Source organism: Hyaena hyaena, unplaced genomic scaffold (assembly GCF_003009895.1).
Source record: "Hyaena hyaena isolate Hyena2069 unplaced genomic scaffold, ASM300989v1 scaffold_40, whole genome shotgun sequence".
Classification (NCBI taxonomy): Eukaryota; Metazoa; Chordata; class Mammalia; order Carnivora; family Hyaenidae; genus Hyaena; species Hyaena hyaena.
Genome location: NW_024080672.1, coordinates 606,090 through 629,751, shown reverse-complemented (window position 1 = coordinate 629,751; position 23,662 = coordinate 606,090). Strand labels below are relative to the sequence as shown.

At 43.4% G+C, this 23,662-nt stretch overlaps 1 long non-coding RNA gene across 1 annotated transcript in view; it reads left to right on the top strand.

Annotated features, from left to right (window-relative positions):
* LOC120230291 overlaps positions 1-19,716 on the top strand; it is a 72,032-nt gene extending 52,316 nt beyond the window's left edge. Inside the window, exons 2-3 of the long non-coding RNA XR_005527965.1 lie at positions 7,159-7,272; positions 19,397-19,716. This is a non-coding gene — a long non-coding RNA (uncharacterized LOC120230291). The remainder of the gene's footprint in view (positions 1-7,158; positions 7,273-19,396) is intronic.
* Positions 19,717-23,662: the final 3,946 nt, after the last annotated feature.

Sequence of the window (23,662 nt, the reverse complement as noted above, 5' to 3'; positions counted from 1 at the left end):
AGAAAAGAAGATTTAAATCTACCTCTATTTTTAGACAACTTGATTGTCTATGTAGAAAAGCCTAAAGAATCTATTAAAATGCTTCTTGAACTATAAAGTGACTTTAGCAAGTTTGTTGGACACAAGATCAACATATAGAGTCAATTATATTCCAGCAATGAGCAATTGTAGGTAATGAGAGGTTGGTGTTCACTGTGGATGGAGTTATAGAGAAGTAAAGGGGTGATGTCAGAATGAACCCAGTGGTGCTGGATTGGAGTCAGAGAAATCAACATAAAGTCACATTTGTTTTCACGTGTCTACCATCAAGTAGACGCCGAAGTAAATATATACAGATATATACAGTATACATAAATATGTGTCCTAGCTCTGTCCACTAAAAGTAGGAACACCCCTCAGCAATGAATACATCTCAGAATGTTAGTTTCTCCAAATGTTAATCTCTAGATTAACTGTTAGCTACTACAAATTAATCTCGGGGGCACCTGGGCGGCTCAGTTGGTTAAGCGTCTGACCTTAGCTCAGGTCATGATCTCATTGTTCATGAGTTCGAGCTCCACGTTGGGCTCTGTGCTGACAGCTCAGAGCCTGGAACCTGCTTTGGATTCTGTGTCTCCCTCTCTCTCTGCCCCTTCCCCGCTCATGCTGTGTCTCTCTCAAAAATAAATAAACATTAAAAAAACCCAATTTAAATTAATCTTTAAATTTCTTTGCCATTCCATCAGCGTTCTTCAACTGGCCCTGTATCCGATGTACAATCTCACATTGCATTTGCTACCTACCATCTCTTCTTAATCTCCTCTAATTTGTGATACTTCCTCAGTCTTTCATAACCTTTGAAGAGTACTGGCTAGTTATTTTGTAGACTGTTTCTGAAGTTGTGTTTTTCCGGGTTTGGGTTTGTCTACTGTTATATGCTGCTTTTTGGATCACATTGCTCTTGACTTAAATACAAATATGTAATTCAAAAATCTTTTTTCTCTGAAAGACAGTATCTGGGCAATCTTTTCTGATGTCAACTATACACCTCTATTGGGAATTAGTTTTTATTTATGAAGCCTTTTCTGAGGCTCTTAATGTGGGCTTTGTTTTTTTCTGGTTCCATCTTTGGAGGAGGTGAAGTACAATCCTAATTTTGAGCCCCCTCCTCAGGATTCGAGCTGACAGTAAAGGAATAGGTGTGCTTCCCTCAGGTCTGGGAGACCAACCACAGAGGCAGGGCCACGCTTTGGCCCATGTAGAGGTGCCTCTGGGTTTTTGAAATGAGGGGAAGGCTCTTCAGTCCAAGGTTCTGTCTCCCCTCCCTCCCTTTCCAACATGGGAACTCCTCTCCTGAGTTGCTGAGCATGTAGGTACCCACCTCTGCAGGTCTCTGCCTGTCAAACGCTTGCTTTGGGTTTGGTCTTAGCCTCTTACTCTTTAAACAAAGGGAGTGGAGACCCAGTGACATCTCCAAATGCACTCTCTGCCTTTTGAAGCTTTGAGAGACTTCTTGCATGGGCATAAATCAAAAGAGAGTGAGCTTATTCATTTAGCTCGTCAGAAAAATCCCACTGTCATCATGTCACACACAAGAGTTTATTCTTTTAATACCTCTATTCCTTTCCCGTTAAGAAAGGAATTGTTCCAGGACACTCATTCCATTCTGTATATTAGCCATTTCATTTTTCACAGAGGGAAAAACGTACCTTTCCACACATGATTAATACTGCAGTTGAATACCAGAAGAGCCGACCATGTGCTGGCTTTGGGCCATCCATCAGCAATTTAACATCTGTAATCTAGCCACCGTGAGTCACCGCTAACATTCATGAACAAATCATGGCTGGTCCGTGGTCAGAGCAGTTTATGGACCTTGTGTGAGCAGAACATGCTTTCTCTCTCAGGATCTGAAAACGAGGATGGCCTACAAGGAAAGCCACATATGAGAAGACCCACAGCGTTTTGTCTTTAAAACATTCCTTTTTTAAAAGTTTACTTATTTATTTTGAGACAGAGAGAGACAGAGAGAGAGAGAGAGAGAGAGAGAATGAGCGGGGGAAGAATAGAGAGAGAGGGAGAGAGAGAGAAGCCCAAGCAGGCTCCACATTGTCAGCACGGAGCCTGATGTGGAGCTTGAACTCAGGAGATCATGACCTGAGCCAAGGTCAGACGCTTAACTGACTCAGCCACCCAGGCGCCCCAAAATATTCCTGTTGTATTCTTGCCAATGAGTTCAAAGCCCTGCTCTTTTCCCCTTAAAGGAGATCAGGAAGACAAGAGGAAGGCTCCTGTTCGGGAGACAAGGGGGCAGGCATTGTCAGAATGGGGCTGTCGGCAGGGTCAGAACGGAGGCATAAATATTCTCCGATTTCTCATCTCCATTGTGTCTGAATTGATAGCACAGTGTGCCTTGGAACCAAGTGATGGGTTGGGGTCCCAGTTCACAACTGAGCATTTGTCTTTGGATGAGCTGCTTAACCTCTCTGACTGCCTGTTGTCTCTGGGGCCTGTAACCACAGCCCGGGGCCCGTGTGAGGCTCTGTGGAGCTGCATTAATATAGGTGCTGGTGCCTGACGCATAGTAGGTGTTCACAGAACATATGTTTCTGCTCTTCCCTGCCTCTGTCCTCCTCTCCAAAGAGAACTACGTGTCTCAGTCAGGATTAACCTATCAAGACAACTTTTCTGGAAGTTAGTTGAAGGGCAGATCCTTTAGGGGAACATGAATAGCTTTATAAATTGCCTTCAAAAGTTGCACCAAATCCTTTAGTCAGTTTTAAAGGAACTGTTTACCTCTGCATATGGCAGTCATTATTTGGAATAATAAACCCTCTGAGAATCTGAACATTCATGGGCCAACAGATGGGTCAACCTGCTTCGCAATTTAACAAAGTAATTTATTTCAATCACTGGGACAGGGCATGTGAAGATTACTAATTCAGTTCACAAGCAAAAGGAACAAACACCAATACGTGGCTGAATTGTGCAGTCATTATGGAAATGCACACCTGTTCAATTGGTTCTGAGGCAGTCTTCATTTCGATCAGTCTTGCCTTTCCTTCGAAGGTGTGTATAAATTGCCATGGATTCTTCTGCCGAAACGCATGTGCTAATTGGCATCAGGATGAGATAAAGATCTCAGAGAAAATTTATACCATAGCGCAAGTAAATTAAGGTCATCAAAGTCGGCTTTGGGAAGTAAAACAGGTGTATCAGAAGTATATTCTTGTAATAATTGGGCAATGTGTTGTTCTTTCTTCTTGACACAGTCTGCCCAGGGTTTAATAAGGAAGGAAAAAAGCCAGAATCTTTCATCCTTCATCTTCAAATCTGCTTAAATCTTCCACATCTTGACCTCCTCTCTCTTTCTCCATCCATGCTTTCTCAGGAGCCAAAGGGAGCGAGGAAAAATTGGACAGAGTTTCACAGGAAGATATCTGTATGTGCTCAGAAGTGGAATTTAAGTGTTACAGAGAACTGGAGTGGAATACCCCTGATCTTTCTCTCCCTCCACCCCACACCCTTACACCGAATTGGACAGAACTTCCATGATGTTGTCAGGAAGCTTCCCACAGAAGATGGCGCCTGGCTTGCATTTAAGATCTGCCATATGTTGGATTAGATGATTAATGCTACAGGATGGTTTTGTTGCCCTTTTTGAAAGGAAGATCCCTTTCCTTCTTCTATATAGTTTTCCTCCACTTTGAGAACTAGTGTTATTAATTCAAAGTAAATGACTTCTGTCTTCCTCACCAGCCCTCCCTGAATATTTATTTATTGAGTTGCCTTCTCTCTGCCAAAGGCCAGGCTGGCTATTGCACTTTTAACCCCATGTCATCCCCCAGGCTGTGGGGAGATGGGGAAGGGGGATGGGTGGGACAATTATTGTTCAGCAGAGAGATTGCTACAGTTGGAAGTAAATGTGAGTTACCGAGCCAGAGCTCTTAAAAGACATATTTTTTTTAATAAGTCTCCATGCATATTAGGACAGTGAATAAATATCCCAGGAGGGTTGCAAAATTGCGATATATCATGCAAGTTTATACTTATCAAATTTTCAACACCCCCGCAAACTCAGGGACCGTGTATATAAACTCATTTAAAGGCAATGTGAAGTCTCACTTTGAGAAATTCCATGGATCCAAAGTCTGGGTCAAGTGGCCCCTCCCCCCCCCCCCCCCCCGCCCGTCTGGCCCTCGCAGTCCTGCCCTGTCAGCCCCTCCCCCTTAGCTCCACTGGGACGGCCCACCTCCCCACATCCCTGCCCTGCCTCTCCCAAACACTGCAAGCTCAAAGTGTCTCAAACCCACGTTTTCACCTTCCCCCCAGTCACCATATCAGTATGTCTGTCTCCACTTCCTCTTGAGGTAGCGCCATATTGTCATTCCCCTAGCACTGCTGCCTTGGCATCGTTCCTGACACTCTGACCTGTTTTCCAGAGCTGTTGGCTCTTCCTCTGCGAGTGCCTCCAACCCTGCGGCCGTGTTCCTCCTCACTGCCCCGGCCTCAGCCAGGGCCCTGGGGCCATTCACCTGCACTTCATCAGACTTTGCCAGAGGCGTCTCCTCCTCCAACCTCTCATCCACACCACTCCACTCTTTGCCCACCTGGCAGACTGATCTTCTTAGTACCCAGACCTCCCCCAGCTCCCTCTTGCCCATAGAATTAAACCGAAACTTGCCAGCCTGAGGATCAGCCCTTCTAGAAGAGCCACTTTCCATTCCTGTCTCATATCCCTCCCTTCACACACTTCAGGTGCACGATAAGCAAGAATACTGGCTGTTCCTCAAACTCGTCTTTGCTTTTCCACCTCTGAGCATTCATGTTCGTTCCTCTGCTTGTGCGCCATCGCCGAAATTCTGCTGGGTGAAACTGTACCCTTCCTTTAAAGTCCACTTCAAATGCTTCAGGAAGCCATCCCCCCTCTCCATGCCCCCCTTGAGCCAGATGGAAGGCTCTATCTTTTGAACACTAGTAGCTCTTTGAGTCTTTTACTGTCTTATGGAATCTGTCTTTTACTAACTGGAATTTAGCTCAATCCCAGTACACACACACTTAGCAGGTACCTATTAGGAGCCAGAGACGGTGGTATGTGCTAAGGTTAAGCAAGATAGATATTGAAAGTCCTTTTCTGGGGCACCTGGGTGGCTTAGTCGGTTAAGCATCAGACTCTTGATTTTGGCTCAGGTCATGATCTCATGGTTCGAGAGTTCGAGCCCTGTGTCAGGTTCCACACTGGCAGCATGTAGCCTGCTTGGGATTCTCTCTCTCTCTCTCTCTCTCTCTCTCTCTTCTCTCTCTCTCAAAATAAATAAATAAACTTAAAAAAAGAAGATTCTTTTCTTCATGGCATATATAGTGCAATGGAGAAAGCTGACAGGTCAATAGTCAATTATAATAAGATCATTAAGTAAGATCGTATCTGAGGGTAGCACAGAGATAGGTTGCTCACATAGACTGTAGGAGAATCAGGCCCAGGGTGGGGGGAAGAAGAATGCACACACAACCTTCAGTTATTTGTTTTTTAATTTATCTTTTCTGGATGGACATGTTCTTGAGGGAGCCTGGCTCATACCACTGCATTCCCTTCAGGTCGGAGTATGGTGCCTACACACAGACAATGAAACAACTGTTTTTGCAAATAGCACATTAAGTCTTAAGTGTTCAGGAAGTTCCCTGGTGGAGAGCTAAGTCTTGGGAGAAAAGTAAACTAGAATAAAATGCAAAGAGGACTTCTGACAGTAAAGCTTATACTTGTTTCCAGAGCTTGAATTGGCCAATGTGCCTTCGCCACGTGGAGAGCTGTCTTCATCATTCGTCCCATTTTACAACTTTTCACAAATAAAAGTACAGGCTTTGGAGATGAGATCAGGAAAAGGCATGTGAAGTCCAATGGCTTTGTGGCACCATTAATCCCCTCCGGAAACGGAAACGGCCAGTACCTTTAGTAGAAGGAGTTATGTAGCGCCCACAATAGTGGTTGGATCAGCGGATGCTGGGCACCGAATATGTTAGAATTTGGGGGAAACCTTCTAAATTTTACAACATGTTGGCTGGGGTCTACAGGCTGGCAAGCTGTTGACCAAACCCTTTTCTTTTCCTTCCCGGGATTGGATGTGTGGTTCTCGCCTCACTTGTGGTTCATTTGATCAGGCGACTGAGTTCCAGCCTGTGGAATGTGAACAGGCCTAGTGGGCCCCACTTCTGCCTCTACGCTCTGTCTCTTTGCTGCAACATCCCTGTGGAAGATGCGGAGGCAGAGATGGAAACAGGGTCTCTGGATTCCCATGTGAAAGCTGCCAGCTTGTTAGGTATGCCATGTTGGGCTGTTTGGTGAGCAAGAGGAAAATTTCCACCATGTCAAGCCACTGAGACTGGGGTTTACTTGTTAGACCAGCTGGTGTCACCCTAACTAATACAATCCGCTCTATACTGTGTTCAGGAAAGTGAGGACAAAGAAGCGAAGCATCCCTAATGGGCAAACTTTGAGGCCAGACTTGCCTTGTGCTGGGTTTGTTGCTTTGTCTCTGAGTGCCCTTGGTGGGCCTCAAGAAGCGGTTGCTTTTAGATTTGTTCAATAGTATATTTGAAGTTGTTCTGCATTAAATTAAAAAATCAGTAGTCTGCATGTGGATGCAAATTCCTAATAGCTTTAGCAACTGAAGAAAAATTTCCAGATGTTTCACAAAGCACTAAAATACTGTACATTGTTTTCTTTTTCAATGGGAAATTATTCACAGGGCAATAAAAAGTTGTTTCTTCAGTAAACAGATTATGTTTCAGTCTGCGGTGTGAACACTTAAATGGAACGGTGCAATATGCCGCTTTTTAAAAGAGGGTTTTAAACATGTCAGTACAAACCTTTCAGCCCTCTGTCCCATAAATTCAACTTTTTAAAATGAAATCAACCTGAGCCTTGTGAAAGCTCACACTACTATATCAAAACCAGTGAAATCTGCCTGTTTATTGCCACTGATGGAATGTGGCAAAGAAACATTCTTTTCACATGGGACAATTTCTTCAACTTTACACCAAGTGAAATTTAATTGCTTTCACTTCCTGGAATCATTAGGCATGAGTCCCGCTGGAGGCGGGGCCAAAAGGAGAAGGTGAAAACTAAGTCTGTGTTTAATACATCTCATCTTGGAATTTTTATCCTTCTTCTCTCTCTTACAGGTTATGTAGCAGGTTCCGGCCTGGGAAGCCACTTCAGACAAATTTAAGGAAGAGGGAAATTATAAAGGAAAAGAAGCAACAGGTGTCCCATTGTGACTGGTAGACCTCGCAGAGGTAAATGGCATTCAAAGCAATTCCTGATCGTTACTCTCAGTCCAACAATTGGAATTTCTGATTCTTTCAGGTTCACTTTTGGTGTGTGTTTTTGTCTTCACACACACACAAGCAGTAAGTGCAGTGCCAGGTCAGCACAAAGAAACACAGGCAAGCCTTTCTCTGGGGGGTGCTTATATTCCAGGTGGGACAGTCAGAATTGGATGAGACAAGTGCTGTGCACGATTGGTATTTGCATTGTGACAGATTGTTTCACTTTTCAAAGGGATTCATGGATCCTTTGATAGTTAGTTATAAATCATCTATTAGAGTTCTTTATGGAGTTTTTGAATTGGTATTGTGGTGAATACTTGACAGGAAGAAGGAGAAAGGGTAATATTAAAGGCCTTCGATAAAGTCACTGCCCTAAATGAAGGTGAACAATCTTCATGGACAAGGGAAGACAAAGGGAATTGAGAGCTACTGGGAACCCAGGGATTCCAGATGACACTCACTTTGTAGAGTGAAGTACACCCGTGTTACATGTTGTAAATGTCCTTCCCCACTTCTTAGAACTCTCATCCCATGATAACCTGCAAAGCATTCATTGTGATCATAAGGAAGGACATGGTGAATAGATGTCTGAGATTTGAAGACCCTTCACTCTTGGGAGCCACCAAGGATGGGATACAGAGTTGAAAAATGTCCAAAGGGGAAACATAACAGGACTTTTGGGGGGGAAAGGGGAAAAACAATTAAGTGAGAACAGCAATTTTTTAATAGGCAGGAACTTCAGTTTATATACATGTTGGTTTCACAGTTCAATAGAATTGGATTCTGAGCATCCTGGAACTCAGTTTTGTTTTTCAAAACAGTGGGCACCATTCTTTCCTAATGGGTATCTATAAACTCTGTGTGTGTTGTGTGTATTAGACAATGAAGAAAATAGTTATTTCCTACTAAAGCATTTTAAAATGTGGATAATTTGGGGCACCTGGGTGGTTTAGTTGGTTGAGTGTCTGACTTTGGCTCAGGTCATGATATTGCGGTGTGTGAATTCGAGCCCCACATTGGGCTCTGTCTGACAGCTCAGAGCCTGGAGCCTGCTTTGGATTCTGTCTCTCACCTCCACCCCTCCCCTGCTCATGCTCACGCTCTGTCTCTCTTTCAAATATAAATAAACATTAAAAAAAATTTTTAATGTGGATAATTTGGGTGCAAAAACACCCAACTGGATTGAAGTCTCCATATTTCATTATGTTTGATTACTCAGACTTCCAGTTTACTTTGAAGGTATATTTTTCAGGATAGGAGGATAGAAGGTATTTCATTTGATTGTTCATTAGCTTGATTTTAAGCTAATATATATATATATATATATATATATTAAGTTTATTTATTTTGAGAGAGAGAGATAGAGAGAGAACGAGCAGGGGAGGGGCAGACAGAAAGAGGGAGAGAGAGAATCCCAAACAGGCTGTCAACATAAAGCCTGATGTAGGGCTCGAACTCATGAACCCTGAGTTTATGACCTGAGCTGAAACCAAGAGTCGGATACTTAACTAACTGAGCCACCCAGGTGCCCCAAGCTTATAAGTATTTGGATAGGTGGTTTTGGGGCCTCCATCTGTCCTGTTGAGCCAGGCCCCCCAACTGTTAGGGAAGAACTAACCTAAAAATCCTCAGCCTCTTCCCTTTCTCTCCCTTACATCCAGCAGATAGTAAAGATTTTGACCTCCAAAGCCCTCCTTGAATTTGCTTCACTGGCTTCCACCCCAATGTAAAGTTCAGTTTAGGAGAGGTTTTTCCTTATTAAGAACTTTGTCCCACAAGGGAGGAATGCTTTCTGAGAGCCTCTGTATAGTTTCTCTTCTAGGCTTTGGGGAGGTTATACTAGCCAGACAGACCCAGTCTCTGCATTTATGAGGCTTAGTGGAGAAACAGACATTCAAAAACAGACTACCTCAACTGCCACTTATCTACCATGTGGTCAGTGTGAAGAGGCCTGCAGAGGAAGGTTACAGAGTCTGTGAGTGTGTCTGAGGTAGAACTTGGCAAGGTTTCTTTATTGACTCTTTCTGCCAAGACTTGACACTTGCGTAGGATTTGATTGGGAAAAACATATATGAAGACCATTCGGGGCAGAGCTCAGTTCAGGGAGGCTAGGAATGGGCAGCTAGTGGGAGAGGAGGCTGGGGCAGGTTAGTCATGCAGGCAGGGAGAGAAGAGTGGTGAGAAGTCAGTACATATTGCAAAAGGTTTGGAAGGGGCCTTGCCTAAATCAGAGTTGCTTGCAAAGATTTTAGCCTGTTCTTCCTGGGGGGTTCCAAAAACATTTTTTGGTGTGTGTCACCTGGGCTGAATCTCTTCTTGATGGGGCTGCAAGCAGAACTTTGTGGGCCCTGGTAAGATTTTGTATAGTGATCCGAGAACAATGGGAAGCCACCAGAGGGTTTTAAATCGAAGCATTGTCTTATGCTTACCAAGTGCCAGCAACAAAACTGTCATCTTGACCCAACAGAATAAGTAGCTCCCAATGTTGAGACTTGAAGGTTTTGCAAAGAACATTATAATGTGTGTGTGTGTGTGTGTGTGTGTGTGTGTGTGTGTTTATGACAAGTCATGACAATTAATTTTTAGAAACTGTTTAAAAGGGGAAGGGGTTAGTGAAACATGAAGACATTTGATCTGCCTAATTGCTGTTGAACCTAACAGCACACAACTCCACTAAAAGAGAACTGAACTCAGTATTAGCATCTGACTTATAACTGTTTGAGACCAATTGATTTTTGCAGTAATCTCACTCATAAAAAAAAATTGTATTCTTAAAAGAAATTCATGGTGAGAGGAGCAGAAGCTAACGTTGACATATCAGTCTTTGATATGGAGGTACAGTAGGCAGACATGAATTTTCCCAGATTAAAAACAAATGTGTAATGGAAGTTGAAATATAAAGAATTTCTCCATTTATCTTCTTGACTAAAGGGAGAAAAAAAGCATCATACACATTGTAGATCATTTGAGTTTTAGGCTGATGATTTGAAACATTTTTATAATAATTCAGTGGCTCTTTTTGAATATCCAGATGTTAATAATGGTTCCCTGCTATGTGATTAGGAATGAATCTGCCAAGGAAAAATGAAGCCTTCTCTCTTGGGGAAAGTTGAGTTACTTCTGTTATTTTCGCAGGCTTCCTGGGGAAGTCTATCAACATCCGAATAAATGATGGGAATAGGAGTCTGGCTGGTCACCACGGAATTATCAGCCTTGTTTTTTGAGTTAGACCTTTATTATTTACACACTCAGTTTGAAATATGACAAATGTAGTAACCTTCCAATGATTTTATTTCTTGAAATCCAGCAATCCTTATAGGTTTTGAGATTGAAAAGCCTGCGCTATTTTAAAAAAAAGTTTCTGTTGTCATTGCTTGTGAAAACCATGACTGCTGCCTAAATTAAGAAATAATATGAATAGGGGCTCCTGGGTGGCTTAGTCGGTTAAACGTCCGACTTTCGCTTAGGTCATGATCTCGCGGTTCGTGGGTTCGAGCCCCGTTTCGGGCTCTGTGCTGACTGCCAGCTCAGAGCCTGGAGCCTGTTTCAGTCTGTGACTCCCTCTCTCTCTGACTCTCCCCTGCTCACGCTGTCTCTCTCTCTCTCTCCTAGAAATAAAAAAAAAATATATATTAAAAAAAAAAGAAAGAATATGAATAATATGAATAACAATGGGGGGTTCCTTTCTTTAGTTGAACTTTTTTGGGAAGAGAAATAGCATTTCTTTTAAAAAAAAAAAGAAAAGAAACATTTAGAAACTATAAACATCTCTTAGAGATGTTTCTCAGAGTAACCGGCTTGGATAGTTTTTGTTTTATTGCTCTATGCCTGATACGGCACCTGCTTGAATTTTCTCCTTAGTGTTGAAGGTCCCATGCTAGGTGTCTTCAGTCTAGAATCCCTTTCAGTATATTTATGTTCAAGCATTAAAATACCTCATGGGGTGTTTTTCTATTTTTGCAATCTTCATGTATACTTAGGAGCTGGAGCATTTCTAGTATAATACTTAAAAATGAAGATTTAAATAAAAAGACTGCTAGATCGGAGGTTTTCAAGGCATGGCCCATGGACCACTTCCTGGGAATCCACAAGATTGAAGTGTTTTCATACTAACAGTAAGATGCTATTTGCCTTTTTCACTGTGCTGTCATTTACACTGAAGGTACAAAAACAATGGCGAGTAGGCCTGCTGGCTCCTTAGCATAAGTCAAGGCCAGGCACCAAATAGTACTAGTGCTCATGTGTTCTTCACCTCCTTTGACTTACAGAGGGGAGAGAAAGCCAATTTTATTTAGGAACACCCTTGATGTAGGTGTAAAAATTATTCATTATATTAAAACTTGAGTCTCAAGTATACATCCTTTTAATATTCTGTGTGACAAAATGGGACGCGAGCATAAAGCCTTCTCTTGCACCTTGACGTACAATTGTCTTGAGGAAATGTCTTGTGAGATACTCTGAGCTGGGAGCCGAACAGTCACTTCCTCCATGGAGCCCATTTTCCCCTGCAAGAATAACACACCCACTGTGGATATTTAGACTTGGCAGACGTAGTAGGTCTTTTTATGAGAATGAATGAAATATGCTTATTATGTCAAAGAAGTCACCCATTGCATGTTTGGCTAATAAATAACTAATTTAAGCTTTCAAGAGAAAATTGGAATTTGGAATTGGAAAACTTGTATTTAGCACCATGAGCTTGATAAATTCTGAATAGTTAAAGACTTTCCTGATGGCATCAGAGGTGATGGTAACACATGCAATATTTTAGCTATTAAAAATTAAACGGGATAATGTTTGGAAGAGTGAACCAACATTTCCCCAACACCCAATAGTCAATGTGAAGAGAGCATGCATGGGTAAAAGAGTTACTTAAGGTGCAAAGTATAAAATGAATTTTAATGTAACAAAGTATCAAACGTTAATTTTTATAGTTTCAGACTCTATGCATAAGTAACCTTTAAGAAACTACCACTTGTTGAATTTTGGTGTAGTATCAAAGAAGAAGATCCACAGTTATCTGGTAAAATTATCAAAATGTTTTACCTTTTAACCATTTAATCATAATGGTGGACAATCAAAACAACATATTGCAACAGAATGAAAATAGCAGCAGATGTGAGAATCCAGCTTTGGTAAATGAGACAAAAAGAAACATTAGATCTGAAAAACTGTAAAACCATGCCATTCTTATTACTCAACTTAATTAAAAAAATTTAATTGTGGGGTGCCTGGGTGGCTCAGTTGGTTAAATGTCTGACTTCAGCTCAGGTCATGATCTCACGGTTTGTGGGTTTAGCCCACATCTGGCTCTGTGCTGACAGCTCAGAGCCTGGAGCCTGCTTTGGATTCTGTGTCTCCCTCTCTCTCTCTGCCCCTCCCCTGCTCACACTGTCTGTCTTTCTCTCTCTTTCTCTCAAAAGTAAATAAACATAACAAAATTTTTAAAAATTTAATTGTGGTAAATACATATAACATAAAATTTACCAACATCACCATGTTGAAGTGTACAGTTCAATAATGTTTGGTGCATTCACATTCTTGTGCGGTCAATCTGTACAACTTTTCATCCTGTGTAAGTAAAACTATACCATTAAACAACAATCCCCATTTGCCCCCGCCTCCCCAGCCCCTCACAACTGCCCTTCTACTTTCTGTCTTTATGAGTTTGACTACTCTAGGTACCTTATCTAAATGGAATCACAGTATTTATTCTTTTATGACTGGCTTATTTCACTTAGTACACATTTTTGTTTGTTTTGGGAGATAAAAAAAAGTTATTTATGTTAACACGCTCTCTCTTCTGCTCTCCAGGTGTCTTCTGCCCATCTTGATTGTGCCAGTAGCTGCACTACTGTAATTTCAATTCCATTGTTGTCTTCCCACCTTATTCTGGCTATCATGGCAGGAACTCCATGACATCCATTTTGCGTCTCTATTTATTTTGCATCTATATTAACTGAATATTTAATAAGTGGATGGATGATGAAAGCCAGGTGGTATCCAACAGACTTTGAAAGTTACAGATCAGCTCTATGTCCAAGTGCCTGATGCAGAATTTTAAGGGGCTCTGAATTGAATGTTTTCAATGATTATTATATAGTTTAATGGGCTTGAGAAGAAATAACTTACATGTTGAACTTGTCATTTCACAGCTTTCCTTTTAGTATGAGCTTAACGTTAAATGCTAAGTAACTAATATTATAGTGATTACTTTGGAAAGGCTCAACATTGCGAAGGTGGCACTCCAGTGCAGAAATTTGAAAAGCTTTGTCTTAGTCTCAAATTGTATTGCTTCTGATGAATACATTCTCTTGCTATCCTCCGTTTGTACATCTGCTGATTAGAAGAAATCTATTGATTGAGATTCCTTGAAATTTTTATAATATGTGCAAGTATGAATTAATACAGAATATAAGAATCTTATACTATCAGATTTGAAAGCCAGTACTAATACAGCTTAATACATGTTTTTTAAAACCTCATTTTTTTCTTGACAATGACTTTATTTCTTACTTGTTGAAAACGTGCTTTAAAGTCTTTCTTTTGATGGATGCTCTGTTTCTCTAAAGACATGGAACCACTGAGGAAATTATTTGAACTTGATTAAAAAGAGACTGTGTTAAAGATTAAAAACTCATGGAATGACACATTAAACCCTCACACTCTTCCTGGGTTATTAGTAATAATCACAGTTGATACCTATAGAAGCTGCCATATTAAAGAGATTTTCAGTACTGTGAACATTGTTTTCTGATTTACCATGATTTGGGTATTTATTGATCTAAGACTATTTCCAGCCTGAAATTATTAGGGTTTGGGGTCTAAATTGGGCAAGATATCAGAAGATCTTAAATTCTGTAGGGAAGAGTGTCTGGGAAGTGTGCCTTTTGTTGGTCTCTGTGTAGTAAAGCTTTTGATCTTCTGCATACTTGATTTTGATTTACCTCCAAAGCCAAGTTGACCACGTTGGGCTACAGCGGAGTCTCGTAATGAGAGCGTTAGGACAGGCTTCAGTTCCCGTTGCATTCAGACCAGATGCAGCTCTTGTATCCCCCTCCCCACTTGGAGAGTGTGGGGAGGATGCATGATGAATAATGTCTTCCTCCTGGGCACCCGGTCCAGGGATCAGAATTTTTTGGAAGTGAGTTGGCCTGCTCTTTTATCTAAACCTGTTTAATTCTGAAAATCACCGACTGTCTGAATTGAAAGGGAATCAAAGACAAAGCTATTCAACACACTTCTTTCATGGTGAAGAAACTGGGAACTAGAGAGACTAAGTAATTTGCCTTGGTCAACTGTGAATTGGTGACAGAACGGGGGCTGTAACTCAGGTCCCTCAATAGAAGTTTGGTTTTCTTTCAGCTACTAGCTAATGGAGAATGTTCATGGACTTCTTGGAACGTAGTCCTGGAGTGTATAGTGAAGTGGGGTCAAGCCCATCCCAACTCTCTTCTCCCTCTCTCTCTCTCTCTCTCTCTCACACACACACACACACACAGAGGGGGGAAGAGAGAGAGAGAGAGAGAGAGAGAGTATTCCAGTCTCAGGTCCAACACTCAGCAGCTGTGTGACTATACTCTGGTCACTTATGTAAACTAAGGCTCTAGGAGGTGATCAGCTCCACAGAGATGCTCGTTCCTGCACTGGCCATGGCCTAGATTACACGAGACCATCTACGTGGAAGTCCTCTGTGAGCTGTAATGTGGATGCGTGTACTGTAGTGCCAGAAGCAGAAAGCCAAGCCCTGAAATTCTTTAGTTTGTGCACTGGTACAAGACATCTCGTGAGGTGGTGAGTCCTGCCCTGTGCTCTCCTTTGCATAATTCACAGCTCTGTGATTATAATATTGTTATAACCAAAGAGGCAGCCCTCCCTTTCCTCTCCTCCTCCCTGGCAGTTTCGTAAGCCCAATTCTCAATTTCAGACCTTGCTGGAGGCCCCTTTGGACCTTCAGTTTGTTATTTCAAAGTTTTGATAAAAAGAGTTTAAAGGTATAGACATGTTTAAGAAAAATATACTTATTGCTTTGGGCCTTTTCATTCATTCTGTGATATCTGGCAAGCTTGTTATACTTGCTAGAAGCATGGGCTAGAGGTTGGGGGGGGTGCGGCTGGGTTTTGACCCCTGCTCTGCTCTGTGTCCCTTTGGATCACCGTGTAAAATAAAAAGGCTGGCTCAGAGGACGTCTTAAGGCCCTGTCTCAGCTAGCCCAGGCTGCCCTAACAAAATACCATAGACTGTGTGGCTTAGGCAACAGGAATTTATTTTCTTACAGTTCTGGAAGTTAGATGTCTGACACCAGGGTGCCAGTGTGGCTGGGTTCAGGTCAGAGTTCTCCAGGCTCCAGACGGTTGGCTTCTCTGTGTCCATACACAGCAGAGAGAGAGAGAGAGAGAGAGAGAGAGGGAGAGAGAGAGCAGTTTGAAGAGAGAGTTTTGTTTTTGTTTTGTTTTGTAACTCCACTTTTTATGTCTTGCATAAGTTAAGAGGCAAATGCGCAAATGCATACAAAATAATGGTAACTATGCATGTTACGGGGCACACAATATATAGACAGCTATTTTGGGCCATCAGTAACACAAGGGGAGAACAAAGCTTTACGGGGGAGGGGGTGGTAAGGACTTTGTACCCTGCCGAAGTGAAGCTGGTATCAGCTCAAACTAGATTGTTACAAATTTAGGATGCTAACTGTAATCCCCATGGTAACTCTAAAGAAAGCATTTAGCAGATACACACAACGAGAAATGAGAAGGGAATCGGGCTCACTACAAAAAAATCGACTTCATACACAGAGAAGCAGCAATGGCGAAAATGAGAGACAAAAAAGGCAGAAAACAGGAAACAATATAGCAAAAGTTCTTCCTTATATTAATTACTTTAAAAGCAAAAGGACTACACTCTCCAAACAAAAGACAAAAATTGGCCAAATGGATAACAGACAAAAACAAAACATGTCTCTTTTCTGGTAAGGGCACTCATACAATCATGAGAGCCCTGTCTTCACCATTTCATCTGAATGTAATTATCTCCCCAAAGCCCCACCTCCAGATACCATCATACTGGGGGTTAGGGGTTTCAACATAATGATTTGGTGGGGGGGATGCAATTCAAGGCAGACTTCTTCTAATCTAAATGTTGCGAGTCAACATTACATGTGAAATGTAATGCTGAGTACTGAGAGATACCAGAAAATCCACAAAAGCGCTAACTCCTAGGGAGAACATAGCCCATTTGGAAAGCGACTATAGTACAAAGCCATCTGAGAACAAGGATCTAGGGCCTGCAGAAGTTCAGAAGAACTTGAGAGCACTTAAGGCTGGGAGAATTAGGAAGTTTTCCTGGAGGAAGTGGCATTGAGTTGGATTTTGAAAGACGGCAAGATGTTGATAAATGATGGTGAGTGTAGGGTGGGTGCCAGGCAATAAGTACAGAGATGGAAGGGGGTTGGAGAACAGACGGGTCAACCTGCTTGCCTTGACTTTAGCTGGAGATAGTCCTGGAAATACTGCTTCAACTCAGACAATTCTGAAAGCCAAGCTGAGAGTTTGGAACATAGGTGATGTCTGGAGAACCTCTTTATTGTATTAACAGTCAAAGTGGGCTTTGGGGAAAGGAAACCCTACTGCAGAGATGGGGACTGCCTGGGGCAGAGAAGAGATGAACAGAGAGACCAGTCTGGAGCCTAGAGAAGTCGTCTGCAGTGACTTCTCACTTTCTGTTAAGCGTCTAGAATGTCTGTTGCATAAAACCAGCCTTGCTTCACCGCTGGAAGCTGCAGCCTACTTCTGGTTTTGGCTTCTGCTTTAGGTAATCAGATTTATTTCCTCTTGTAAGCGTTATACTCTGTTGGCATAGTAGACAGAGGCTCTCGGGTACATCCTGATAGGTGTCTGTAGCCAAGAAAAGAAAATGTTTTTAGGAGCAGCTGACACAGGGGAGGGCTGGCATTTCACCGGTCCCTGCAAACCACCTCTTCGGCAGGACTGGACTTGGTGGGGAAGGAATGCATGAAGAAGAGTGTGATCTACATGCCTGACATCTTAGGAGCCGTCCTTCTTCTTCTTCTTTTTTTTAATGTTTATTTTTGAGAGACAGAGATAGAAAGCTGTGTGAGCACAGGAGGGGCAGAGAGACAGGGAGATAGAGGCTCCAAAGCGGGCTCTGTAGAGAGCCTGATGTGGGGCTCAAACTCACCAACTGTGAGATCATGACCTGAGCCAAAGTCAGATGCTTAACCGACTGAGCTGCCCAGGTGCCCCAGGAGGCGTCCTCTTGAAGGATAGAAGACTTTTGGTCCAGTTTTCAGTATCCTTGACTCCTACAGGTTGGAGCAGGCAGTCTGTTTGCTTTTGTAATCCAAATTTCCTTAGGCTTCTCTTGCTCTTGAACCTTACTGCTTCGGGCTGCATGGCAGGAGCACCTGTGCCCGCCTGTCCCAGCTTCGTGATCTTACGTGTGGTTGTTTCCCATGGGTTCCCTCTCAGGGCCCTTTTTGGTGTCTGTTTCCCGCAAAGGCACTGGGGCAGGCTGATTCCTGGGGAGCCCACCCTCTACCACTCAGACCACTTTAGACACTTATTATTGGAGTTTCTGAAGATTTGAGAAGCTGCCAGGCCTGCTTCAGCTCTAACGGTGCTGGAACCACTTTGCGGTCAGGGAGAAATGGGGAGATGAGGTCCACAGCTTCCCATCGGGGTCTTCTTCGGTTCTCTGGCTGGAGCCGAGAGCACAGACCTTCCTCCTTGCAAGCTGTTTACTTCCTAACGACAAACACCCAAACCCGCTGGTCCAGCAGATTTTCAGATGCGGCCAGACCCTGAATCCCAGGCCCTTCCAAAGCCTGCTTGTGCTCCGTCTTGTCTCTGTAAGCTGAAAGCTGGCTGGACAGTGGAGCAGCCGCCAGGGGCACCAACGGCAGCCGCTCACAGGGTGTCGGGGGCTCTTTGGGGGGGGCGCAAAAGGGTGACCAAGAACCGCATGTAGATCTGAAGTATCAGCCAGGAACATTTGGTTTTCACAACCCCCCAGAGATAGGCGGGGTTTTCATGGAATCAAGACAGAGTTGGGGTTCTCAGAGGGATGAGTTTTGTGAACGAGACTGTTGGCGACCAAGCCCCCTGGTTCCCTGGGCAGATTTGATGCACCTGTGCCAGACGTACAACACCACACATATACCGTGCACCCTTCTGATGCCCTGTTTTGTCCTCCTTGACATATCTGCCTCTGATTCCATCTGAGCTCATACCACGCTTCCTCAGCCATTACAGCTTTTTATTATGCACTTAACGGGTGTACCTATTGAAGTATCCCCTATTGATAGACATTTAGGTTGCTTTTAATCTCTTCTTGTTTTAACCGTGGTGCTCTAAGTATATCTCACATACATCATTTCACAAATGAGCAAAGTACTTGTAAAGGGCGATACCTTTCTAGAAGTGGAGTTGCTGGATCGACTGTATATTCATTGAAATTTTGGGTAAATATCACTGAGTTGTTTTCTGTAGAGGCCATCCCTCTCTCCACCTGCACCAGAAATGTATGAGAGTTTCCATTACCTCACGCCCTTACCAACATGTTCTATTTTTAAACGTCTTGGTCTTGCCAAACTGATCCGCGAAAAAATATGCCTTCTCGTAATAGTTACAATTTGTTTCCTATTATCTTGAGAGAGGTTGTGCACCTTAAGAGAGCACCTTTAAAAATCAAGTACCACCCAGTCCTTTCTGAGTAGGCGGAGGACAGAATGGAACAATAATTCAGGAACAAAGGTCTCAGCCAGCTGGAAGATCATTGTAATACGTTCCTTGAGGACGAGCACGTGCCTTTTCCCGTTTCATCTTCGCTGACGCACAAAACTCACCATAAACGTGTGTCAGGTTGAATTTGTGTCACTTTGGTGTAAGAGGGGGAGTCTTTTTCATATCTGCCCTTCAAACTTTGATGTTTTCCTTTCAAGAGTTTGGAAGTGCTTTCCTGAAAAATTCAGTTCAAAGAGTTCAAGTTTCATTTCTGGTTAGAGTATTACCTCTTGAAGGCTCCCTTCAACAATAATACCATTATTTCCACGACTTTGTTGTTGTCTTTCCAGAATCGTTGTGTATCTGTGAGGAAGGTGTCAGAACCACACTGATCCAAGGGCATGGGGAGAAAACATACTATGAACTGCCTGGACTCCAAAGCTTAAAGAAAACTTTCTCAACAGCCTCCATCTGCTACCAAAATTTTCATCTGCACGAACCAGTATTAAATGTCAGTGAATTACAGCTTTTTGGTGCATTAACCTTAACTTTAGGACGTTAGAAAGGAGTTTTAATCACTGGATCCCATGGGAAACAGTATTACCACCTGTATTACAGCCAGTATTGAAAATTTTATTAGAATGCAGGATGATGTATCACGATCTCTAAAAAAGTGAATTATTTTTGCAATTTGTCTTTGCAACCATTAAAACTTTCTACAAACATAGGTCTATGCATCCAATAAAGAGCACACAACATGATGCTTTTTGTACACTCAACTATTTCAAAATTTAGGATAATGGTGCTAGTGGCAATGAAATCGATATCTATGCTCCTTGTTCTGCCCCTCCCCCCGTAGGCATGGACAGATAAAATACCTGTTTTTAGCCACCAGGCTGCATGCTAGATGCATGTAAAAAAAAGATTATGGGTCAGATTTTATTGCCCTCTTCTCCCCTTCCTGCTTCCTCACCTCCTTCTCTTTCCTCAGGTAGATGCGGCCGCCACGTACCAGTCACTGGCATAGAGTCAAAGCATATGTAGTTGTACTTATGATTTTTCTAAGCCTTTGTACAGGTGCATTGTTTTTTTCCTGAAAACCTGTTCATTGGCAACAAACTCGAAGAGACTAGTTGATTCCACCATCCAGAAATACTGGTTCCAACACCACTTTCTTATTCAAATATCTTGTGTGTCAGAGTGCTCACTCAGTATTCTGTCATTAGGGTTTTTATCCATTTAGTTTATTTTTTAAATGTTTACTTATTTTTGAGAGAGAGAAAAGCAGGCAGAGTGTGAGCAGGGGAGGAACAGGGAGAGAGGAAGACACAGAATCCGAAGCAGGCTCCAGGCTCTGAGATGTTAGCACAGAGCCCAATGCGGGGCTTGAACTCACAAACTGCAAGATCATGACCTGAGCCGAAGTCGGACCCTTAACTGAATGAGCCACCCAGGCGGGCCTTGCCTTCTTTTGAATTACTAGCCTTGGCACTATGGATTCAAACCTGGAATGGACTGGCAGGGTCAGAGCAGTGGGTTGGAGTGTCTGTTAACTTAGATGTGGTGTGATGTTGAGGTTGAACCCCATCACATGGAAGCCATCAGGATGGATGGTGCCTATATACTAATGAACAAGTTGGATGGTTCACGTGGGGAAGACACTAACAGTAAATGGGAACACAGCCAAATGAACATATAACACCAAAGAGTTTGGCAACTCCAGGAACAATTACCTGGGGCCAAGAGTAAGAAAACAGGTGGGCACTTGGACTAGACCACCCAGGCTGGGGCGGCTGATGTGCTCATCACGGTGCATGATTATCCAGTCAACTACCACTTCCTGCTCTCCTGGTGAAAGGTCTTGGGTGAGAGAAGGTCCCGATAGAGGAGGCAGAAAGTCACCAGGAGACACACTCCAGTGGGTCACCCTGATGCTAACTTGTTCCCAGTCGAAATGACATCCTGAGGGGTTGTTTGAGGAAATAATTTGGGCCTTTAGTTTTCCTTGGAGAGATCTGAGGGCTTAGCTGAAGAGAGGGGCCAAATGCGTTAGGAATAGATTCTGCTGAGGTGGCAGAAACCTCAATGTAACAGTGGCCTCATAAAAAGCTCTATTATTATTCATATAAGGGATGAACAGATGTGCCAGTCTGGAGCTGGTATCTCGTTCTGTAATGTCGGTGGCTCTTCTACAATGTCAGACTCTTTCCACCTTGTGGAGAATGTGGCTTCTACCATGTGACACAAGATGGTTGCTCCAGCTCCTGCCATCACATCTTTCCAGAAGCAGAGAAGGGAAAGAGAGAAAGATGGGCATGCCCCCTCCCTTTAGACACAGTTCTTGATGTTTAAACATAGCCCTTCTTGAGGTTGCACACCACAGTGGAGGCTGAGAATGGCAGTTTTACTCAGAATCCCAACATGTCCAGCCAAAAATTAGATGTTCTTCTTATCAAAGAACAAGGGGAGAAAGAATTTTATAGTATAGCCATCCGTCCTTGCCACTTGAAGGCAGACAAGAGGAACTTCTTTCGGTAGTTAGGGTTGGGCTTCCAGGGCTGGTCACTCCAGCTCTGCGACTTGGGCATTACCAGGAACTGCTGTACGCTTGCGGGGTGAAGACAAGGTGGGGGTGGGCTGGAGAGGGAGCCCATTTCCTGAAGCCCAGGTCCATACATACAAGCACTTGGATCCCACCCTGGGACAGACTCACCACGTGGACCAGTGACATCTCCTGACACAAGCCCCTCAGAACAGCACTTCTGCAAAATGGTAGAAAGCATGACTCTGAAGTTGGGGTTCTAAAATAAGTTTGTGCAGTGTCGCTCTATAGACACGAAGCAGGGAGAAGTCTCAGGACCTTTGGCCTGGACAAGAGCATGGTGTAGAACTCCAAGGGTAGGATCGGGTATGTGGTATCTTCCCCCGCAGCCCCCACAGTGCATCTCCAGGACCTGGGGGTGCCCGCCCATGGAATCAGGGACCCACAGGACAGGGGGCTCTGCAGGCGAATCTTCTGGCGCTGTCTCTGGCGTTGTGAGTAACAGCAGACTCGTGCTACATGCGATGGGGGGGAGGGGCAGCAAAGAGAGCGAAAGATGCTGACGTCCAAGTTGAAAAAGAAGGAAGTTATTTGCAATCTGGATGAGACAGTGAAGGCATGAGAATTAAAGTGGAAACTCTCAAATAGGACAGGTGTGAAGAGAACTCTGACTGATCCTCCTCCTTCCAGGTGGCAGAGAGAGAGAGAGAGAGGACCTGATTGTTTTGACTCAAACAGATCAGCAGCGCATTCAAAGCGGTAGGAGAGGGAGCGCTTCATGTGTAACCCGTGGGCCGACCATGAGACACGGATAGCTTGAGAAAGACAGAGTAACATTAGACACGTCCTTCCACAAGCCTTTTAGCTTGATGAGCCCTTCAGGATAAAGGGCTCATCATAAACACTGCTTACAAGCTGAGATGTAGCCCTCCAAAAATATGGAAAATTATCTTTCCCCCAGATTTAAAATTTTATTTTAGAGAAAACGTCCCCCCTTTTCCTTAAAGGTGTAGGGAAAATAAACTTCCATAGTAGGAATCTATGGTGGTGGTGGTGGTGGTGTTCATATGTAATGGGGACGTGGGGCGGGCTTCCCTATGTCCCCTTTCCTCTACATGGGCATCTCCATATTATCTGCTACATGGAGACAAGTCTATGTCTTTGCAAACCCCATCTTTAACGGGGGGAGAGAGACAGAGAAGGAGGGACAAGGAAAGGAGGGTGAGAAAATACCATTTTTCCCTCACAGCATTCACCCCTGCCCCTTCACCGACTTCTGTCTCTGTCTTTCCATGATTCCTGAAATTGGCCCATTTGATACAACCTTCTGAATGCCTCTTCTCCCTCTCCATTTTGGGGGTGCCCATTCTGTATTTTGACTTTACAAGAGAAATCAGAGTTTGGCTACTGGCTTCCCTAGATGTTGAGAGCACACAGCCACGGCTGTGTGATAGTGGATGCCCCGTGGAGCATCGCCCATGGTCCAGGCTGGGGCTGGGGTGCACATTCTGGGCTGTGTTTGAGGAGCAAGTGGCGGGTCTGCCAGCAGGTGCTAGGGGAGGCCTGAAGTTCATGTGCGTGCACCCTCTCCTGGTCATCTTAAGCCTCCTTCAGGCTGCCTTTCATGATTATTTTAACCTGATTTTACTGGAATAAATATGCTCAAGATCGAGTTAGGGGTGGAGACAAAGTACAGCCAACTCTCCCTTCTCTCCGTCCATCAAGCTAACCAGCCACTTTGTGCAGCTCAGCAGAGGGGAACTGAAAATTCCTTAGCCTTGTTTGTTTCCATGTCCATTGGAATTTAAAACAGAGAGTGATTGTAATTTCTGAGAGAGCCTCTACTTTCCATATTTGAAGATTAGTAAGCACAGTGTGTATTTCTAGAAGGACTTGGTATGACCTAAGAGATGCTCCCAGCACTCCCCTAGAGGCACTATTCTGTGTACGAGCCCATCTCACGTGGTGTATGATAACTTGCCCCAGTGCTGTGGAAAACTAAGAGGGAAAAATGAGAGAATCCACCGATGTATAATTTAAGTCTAGACAGATATTTATTGGATTCATAAGCCTG